We start from the raw sequence: 8506 nt of genomic DNA, 5'->3' as shown, positions 1-8506 counted from the left end.
GCACCTGCTATTCGGGGGAGGGGTATAGTACTTTCCCCGGGGCCGCCATAACAAATGACCACTAACTGGGTATCTTCAAGCAACAAAGATGTATTCTCTCACAGTTCGAGAGGCCAGAAGTCTGAGGTCAAGGTGTCAGCAGGGCCATGGTCTCTCGAGGCTCTAGAGGAGGCTCCTTCCTGACCTCTTGCAGTTTCTGGTGGTTACTGGCGTTCCTTGTCAATCCTCAGCTTGTGCTGAGTAGCCGCATCGCCCCAGCCTCTGCCTGCATCATCACACGGCCTCTCTGTGAGTTTCTGAATTTCTCTCTTCTTGCAGGAATACCAGTCATTGGATTTAAGGCCCACCCTATTCTAGTGTGACCTCATTTAAAAAAAATTTTTTTTAAGGATTGGGGTGCAGGTAGCAACTAATAAAAAAGGAAAAAAAATTAAGATTTTTTTTAAAGATTTTTTTGATGTGGACCATTTTTCAAGACTTTATTACATTACTCCTGTTCTATGTTTTGTTTTTTTGGCCACGAGGCACGTGGGATCTAAAATCCCTGACCAGGGGTCCAACCCACACCGGCTGCATTGGAAGGCGAAGTCTTAACCATTGGACCACCAGCGAAGTCCCTAAAGGTTTTTTTTTTTATTGAAGTATTGTTTTCTGTTCTTTGTATTCTTTCTTTCTTTCTTTTTGGCTGTGTTGGTTCTAGTTGCGGCGAGCGGGGGCTACTCTTCTTTGTGGTGCGCAGGCTTCTCATTGCAGTGGCTTCTTTTGTTGCGGAGCATGGGCTCTAGGCACGAGGGCTTCAGTAACTGTGGCTCGCGGGCTCTAGAGTGCAGGCTCAGTAGTTGTGTCGCACGGGCTTAGTTGCTCCGCAGCATGTGGGATCTTCCCAGCCCAGGGCTCAAACCCGTGTACCCTGCATTGGCAGGCGGATTCTTAACCACTGCACCACCAGGGAAGCCCTATTGAAGTTGTTGATGTACAATATTGTATAAGTTACAGGTGCACTTGTATAAGTTACAGTTATAGTGGTTTGTAATTTTTAAAGGTTATACTCCATTTATAGTTATATTATAAAATATGGGCTGTATTCCCTGTGTTGTACCATATATCCTTGTACCTTATTTTATACATAACAGTTTGTACCTCTTAACTCCCTATCCCTATATTGCCCCTCCCACCTTCCCTCTCTGCACTGGTAACCACTAGTTTGTTCTCTATATCTCTGAGTCTGCTTCTTCTTTGTTCTATTCATTAATTTTTGGCATTGTTTTTAAGATTCCACATATGATATCATACAGTAGTACACCCTCATCTTAACTTGACTATATCTGCAAAAAGCCTATTTGCAAACTAGGTCACGTCACAGGTGCTGGGGGCTGGGACTTGGACATACATTTTGGGGGGACACAACTTAGTCCACACCAGGGCCCTTCAGGCAGAAGATGACAAATGCCAACATCCTGGGGTGCCAAATCTAGCAGGCTAGGTTTGTGTGGATAAAAACCCAGAGGCCAGTGTGGCTGAAGCAAAATGGGCCAGGATGAGAGAACCAGGGAATGAAGCTGGAGAAAACAATGCACGTAGATCATGTAGGACTTTGTCAGCCCCTGGTGAATCCTCTGGGCTTTCTCTGACTGACCTGGAGGCCAGTGGAGGAGTTTGAGGGGAGGAAGGCAAAATCTGACTTAAGTTTCAAAACCATCAGTCTGGTGGCTCTAGTAAGAATAGACCGTCAGAGGTGAGGAGACAAATATGAGGATGCCAATACCATGGTCCAGGTCAGAAGCCCTGGAGGTGGTTAGACGTGGTCAGAGCCTATATTCCTTTTGAAGGTAGGATTTACGCACAGATTGGATGTGGGGTATGTAAACAAATAATGGTGACACAAAGATATTTGTGAAATTATTTGTAAATTAGCCAAGTTAAGAATGACCAAATGATCCTATAAAGATTTTAACCTTTTAGATAAGCACTATTAAATAATGAACTATAAAATAGAGGGGGCCATAATATAGAGATGGGTAATGATCAGAATGTTCATTCTTAATACTCTTGGCATCCATCAGAAAACCTATAACTTCTATGACATAGTGAAGAGACTGTTTTGGACTCAAACCAAAATACTTTAATTAAACGGTAATATTTTACCGGATAAAAACCAAGAATGAACTACTTGTTTTCCTCTCACTGTTGTGGCCCCTCCCTTTGCGGAGCACAGGCTCCAGACGCGCAGGCTCAGCGGCCATGGCTCACAGGCCCAGATGCTCCGCGGCATGTGGGATCCTCCCGGACCGGGGCACGAACCTGTGTCCCCTTGCATTGGCAGGCAGACTCTCAACCACTGCGCCACCAGGGAAGCCCAAGAATTAACTACTTTTTATTGCTGCAAGATATAAACAGAATTCACAAGTAGGGATCTGGGGGGATATGCAATTAAATACCACTCAGGGGGAAAGACCTTTATTGGCCAGAAGCAGTTTCCACATTTGTGAATTTAAAGGTGAAGCAATATGATTCTTGGAAGAGAAATGTCCTTTTCCAGAAACAGCCATGACCTCTTTTTGTTGTGCCATGAAATATACAAAAATAAATGATGAGTTATTTCAAACATTTGTTCAGTTGAAGTTTTTTAAAAATTGTTTTTATGCTGCATAGTTTGGTGTTTAGATGAGAAGTCAAGCTGCTAATTTTCACTGCTCAGAATCCTCCAAAAATAATGTGATTTGGGACTTCTCTGGTGGCGCAGTGGTTAAGAATCTGCCTGCCAATGCAGGGGACACAGGTTCGATCCCTGGTCCAGGAAGATCCCACATGCCGCGGACCAGCTAAGCCCATGCAACACAACTACTGGGCCTGCGCCCTAGAGCCCACGCACAGCAACTACTGAGCCTGAGTGCTGCAACTATTGAAGCCCATGCGCTTAGAGCCCGTGCTCCGCAACAAGAGAAGCCCCCGCTCGCCGCAGCTAGAAAAAGCCCGCGCGTAGCAACGGAGACCCAGCGTAGCCAAAAAAAAAAAAATGATTAGGAGAAGTGCAGCTGATTAATGAACTTGCAAAGACAAATGACTGACACTTGATTATCATGAAATTGAGCTTTACACCGTTGAAGGGAAAAAGACAAGCATTTGTAAATGTCATATATTTTATATATATTTAAATATATATATATATATATATATATATTTACTGTTTATTTCCAATTCGAAAAAGCTTCCTTTAGTGACCTAGAGCTGAGTTTAGCCCATCAAGGTCCACCATATATGGGTTCAAGTATTAAAATATTTAGAATTGTAAACGTCACTGTTCCCGGATTCATGTTTATATGAACATTTGGTCGTTCTAGGGCAAAAACTGAAGGAGCAAAAGGGGCAGCGTCTCTGCCTCCTGGTCCCCCTCCCTCCCCTCCAGCCCTGAATCATTCTGTTATTTGATGGCTACCGCAGGTGGAGGTCATTCTTCACATGACTTTTTAATGAATTGGCTGTTTCATGCACAGCTGTTTTCATGTCGTGAGAGTGGAGTGAAAGGGTCAAGACTGAGGGAGGTCCCATCCACACATAGTGGAGAGCCGTGCAGAAAGCCTTGTCCTGTGGGCAGAAAAGGGAGAAGCAGCTTGATTTCAAAGTCCTCACTCAGTGGAGAGAGAAAGCCTCTAAGTCGGCACCGCTTGGATGACTTTTCCCTCTTTTTTTTAATTAAAATTTTTTTTTGTCTTTGTTGGGTCTTTGTTGCTGCGTGCGAGATTTCTCTAGTCGTGGTGAGCAGGGCCTACTCTTCATTGCAGTGCACCGGCTTCTCACTGCGGTGGCTTCTCTTGTTGCGTAGCATGGGCTCTAGGTGTGCAGGCTTCAGAAGTTGCAGCGCATGGGCTCAGTAGTTGTGGTGCGTGGGCTTAGTTGCTTCGCGGCATGTGGGATCTTCCTGGACCAGGGTTCGAACCCGTGTCCCCTGCATTGGCAGGTGGATTCTTTTTTTTTTTTTTTTTTTTTTTTGTGGTACGCGGGCCTCTCACTGTTGTGGCCTCCCCCGTTGCGGAGCACAGGCTCCGGACGCGCAGGCTCAGCGGCCATGGCTCACGGGCCCAGCCGCTCCGCGGCATGTGGGATGTTCCCGGACCGGAGCACGAACCCGTGTCCCCTGCATCGGCAGGCGGACTCTCAACCACTGCGCCACGAGGGAAGTCCTGACTTCTTGCAGTAGTGTGTCACCTTCTTTGAGCCTTGGACCCCCTTTGAAATGAGTGTTATGGATCCTCCTCCCTTGCAAAAAGTGCATGTGTCAGGTGCTCGCACGCACGTGTACGCACATGCACACACACACTCACATTTTCTTCATATAATCTCAGGGGTTCCGTGGCATCAGAGTCAGATGTGTCCTTAAATGTTGGGAATAAGCATTTGCTCCTGGCTTAAAATGTGGACCATGCTCTTTAAATCACTTTTTAAAATAAATGAGTGCTGTGCACAAGCCCGTTTAAAGGACCTGTGCTTGACTCACAGATATAGAGAACAGACTTGTGGTTACCAATGGGGAGGGGAGGATTGGGAGTGTGGGGTTAGCAGATGCAAACTATTATACGTGGGATGGATCAACAACAAGGTGCTGCTGTACAGCACAGGAACTATACTCAATATCCTGTGATAAGCCATAATGGAAAAGAATATGAAAAAGAATATATGCATAACTGAATCACCTTTCTGTACAGCAGAAATTAACACAACATTGTAAATCAACTCTACTTCAATAAAATTGAAAGAAAAAAGAAAAAAAGTAGAGCCTGTGCTTGGAATTCCCTGGTGGCGCAGTGGTTAAGAACCTGCCTGCCAAGGCAGGGGACACAGGTTCGATCCCTGGTCGGGGAAGATCCCACATGCCGCGGACCAACTAAGTCCGTGGGCCACGACTACTGATCCTGTGCTCTAGAGCCCACGAACCACAACTGCTGAGCCCATGCACCACAAGTACTGAAGCCCGTGTGCCACAACTACTGAAGCCCACTCGCTTAGAGCCCATACTCTGCAACAAGAGAAGCCACCGCAATGAGAAGCCCGTCCACCGCAACGAAGAGTAGCCCTGCTTGCCACAACTAGAGAGAGCTCACATGCAGCAATGAAGACCCAACGCAGCCAAAAAAAATAATAATAATAAATAAAATAAAATAAAAAGAGTCTGTGCTTAGTGATGTAACGAAGTCTAGAGCAGCATCTAGTCTGGACTAACTAGTTGGCTTCACACCAGTTACTTGTCTTCCCCCCCCTACCCCCCATAAACGTTTGTTCATGGCTCTGTGAGTCTAGGAACACCCACATGGGAGTCGGGAAACTGGAACGGGAAGCTGGAACTCTATTTAGGCCAAGAGGAGGGAGGCCAATTCCCCATCATTGAGCCTCAGTTTCCTCTCGTAACAAAGACAAAATTTGGATTAGTCAGCAGTTCTCAAAGTGAGGTCTGGGGACCCTTTTGGGGGTCTGTGGGGTCAAAACTATTTCTGCAACAAAATAAGATGTAATTTGCCTTTTTCACTCCCTCCCTGCCACGAGTGTACAGTGGAGTTTTCCAGAGGCTACATGACCTGTGACGATGCCATTGCTCTGACAGTCAATGGAATGTGCATTTGCACATTCTTGTGTTTCAAAGACACCGAATTCAATAAATATCAGAGGGTAAAAACCCACCTAAACAAAAGCTTTTGGGGTCATTCTATTAGTTTCCTAGGGCTGCTGCAACAAAGTGCCACAAACTGGGTTGCTTAAAACAACAGAAATTTATTTTCTTGCAGCTCTGGAGGCTAGAAGTCCAATATTAAGGTGTTGGCAAGGTTGGTTCCTTTTGAGGGCTGTGATAGGTCTCTGTTCCATGCCTCTCTCTAGCTCTGGTGATGGCCAGCAATCCCTGTGATCCTTGGCTTGTAGACACATCATGAGATCTCTGCTTCCATCTTCCCATGGCATTCTCCCTGAGTGTCTGTGTCTTCACGTGGCCCCATCTTCTTATGAGGCTATCAGTCATATTGTATTAGGTACCCATCCCACTCCAGTATGACCTCATCTTTTTTTTTTTTTTTCCCAAGAGAAGGAAGGATTTATTAGTACTTACAGCAAGGAAGGAGAACACCAGCGATCTTTCCCAAAGCAATACCTTCTAGTATGACCTCACTTAACTAGTTACCTCTGCAATGACCTTTCTTCCAAACAGGGTCACATTCTGAGGTAGCAGGGGTTAGGATTTCAATATCTTTTCTGAGGGACACAATTCAACCCAAAACAGTCACCAATAATATTTAAGATTCTGAAACCAAAGAGTCTGACTAGGTGATTGTGACGGTTCTACTGTCATGAAACATTATGAGATTCTAAGATAAATTTTAATGGATTGGAAGTACTTGGCTTCTGTTAACGTACTTTTCGTTTAATGATATTTGTATGTTTACACCATCCTGAGGATCTAGATCAGTGCTAACAGCCATGACAAAATGAGACCATTGCTGTATCATTTGTGTTTACTTCCACGAGTACCATTTTATTGATTTATAGATGTTTATACTTACCCTCAAAGATCAAAATATCAGTTTAAAAAAAGTGATATAAACTGAAGGTATTAGCTGTCAACTGTGCACCCAGGGTGATTAGAAGCACTGATACCAAAGCCTTTTCATGGGGATTGAAGCCAGATGAAAATTTCTCCATACTGAACAGGGATACATTTCAAATAGCTGTTTCCTGAACTGGATCCTAATCCCATTAAGTTCAGCTTTGAGATCCTATGCAAAGCAAATGGAAGTGTTGTTTACTGGGAAGGGCACTTGTCACTTCTCTTATCTGTTGCTGAGCTTATCTCTACTGGTGAAAAGGTCTTTGTAAACTGAGTGCTGGGATTTGTCTTTAAAAATACGGAGGAGCAAGAGAAAGTGGCTTTTTGTAATAGTGTGAGGATTCTGTGACTCGTAATTGCTTCCTTGAGTTTTTAAAAATTGAACTGTAGTTGATTTACAATATTGTGTTAGTTTCAGGTGTACAGCAAAGTGATTCCTTGAATTTTTTTTTTTTTTTTTTCAGTACGCAGGCCTCTCACTGCTGTGGCCTGTCCCATTGCGGAGCACAGGCTCCGGACGTGCAGGCTCAGCGGCCACAGCTCACAGGCCCAGCCGCTCCACGGCATGTGGGATCCTCCCGGACCGGGACATGAACCCATGTCCCCTGCCTCGGCAGGCGGACTCTCAACCACTGCGCCACCAGGGAAGCCCTCCTTGAATATTTTTTAAAACTTTTCATTGAGGACTTCCCTGGTGGTCCAGTGGTTAAGACTCCATGCCTACCCTGCAGGAGCATGGGTTCGATCCCTGGTTGGGGAACTAAGATCCCATATCCCATGCAGGGCAGCCAAAACAACAACAACAAACAAACAAACAAAACAAAACAAAACTTTTCCTTGAGTACAGGAGATAATAGATAGATAGATTTTGAAAATGTTCTTTTTTTCATATTTGCTTCAGGTTTTTCTTTTTTTTTGGCCGTGCGGCTTGTGGGATCTTAGTTCCCCAGGAAAGAGGTGGTGGTCAGTTGTCTCAGATACTGCTGCTGGATCAAGAAAGTGGAGGACAGAGAACTGACTCTTCTTTCTAGTAATATGGAGTTCATGGTGACTTGGAGAGGAAAAGTTTTTGTGGAGAGGTTGAGTCAATGTGAGATTGGAGTGCATTTAAAAGGGAATGGGAGGGGGACTTCCCTGGTGGTCCAGTGGGTAAGACTCTGGGGTCCCAGTGCAGGGGCCCAGGTTCGATCCCTGGTGGGGGAACTAGCTCCCGCATGCTACAACTAGGAATCCACGTGCTGCAGCTAAAAGATCCTGCATGCTGCAACAAAGATCCTGTGTGCCACAACTAAGACCCGACGCAGCCTAAATAAATAAATATTTTTTTAAAAAGAGAGAATGGGAGAAAGGGAATTGGAAATAGCAAGTATAGACCATTCTTTTCAAAGTGTTTTGCTTCAAAAGGGAGCAAAGAAATGGGGGAGTATATAACACGTAAAGTGTGGTCAACAGAAGGCCAAAGGTGGAAGAAAAACTGTCTTACTTGTATTCTAATGGGGATGATCTAGCAGACAGCAAGAAATGGATGTAGCAGGGAGAGGGGCAAGTTGCTGAGTGATATCCTCGAGCGATGAGAGGGGATGGGATAGAGGGCACAAGCAGAGGGTTGGGCTTTGACAGGACCACAGATGATTCATCTGTAATTGCAGCCAGGAAGCCAGAATATGGGGGGCTTAGAGATGGATAGATGGATGGGAGGGGGCAGTCTGCGGTGTTTCTCTGCTAATTGAATCAATACCCAAGATGAACCTGGAAAGAAGGAAGGAGGTGTTGGAGGTTTGAGGAGAGAGGAGAGGATGTGAAATCACAGGCAAGAAAATTAGGAGAGAAATTAACCTGGGTTAGTATTGTATGATTGCCAAGGGCATTTAAGAAGCCACTTGAGGTTTGTGGTCATGAATTTAAAATGAAAGCAGG

Source organism: Stenella coeruleoalba (genome assembly GCF_951394435.1).
Source record: "Stenella coeruleoalba genome assembly, chromosome: 1".
NCBI lineage: Eukaryota > Metazoa > Chordata > Mammalia > Artiodactyla > Delphinidae > Stenella > Stenella coeruleoalba.
This window is presented reverse-complemented; position numbering follows the sequence as displayed.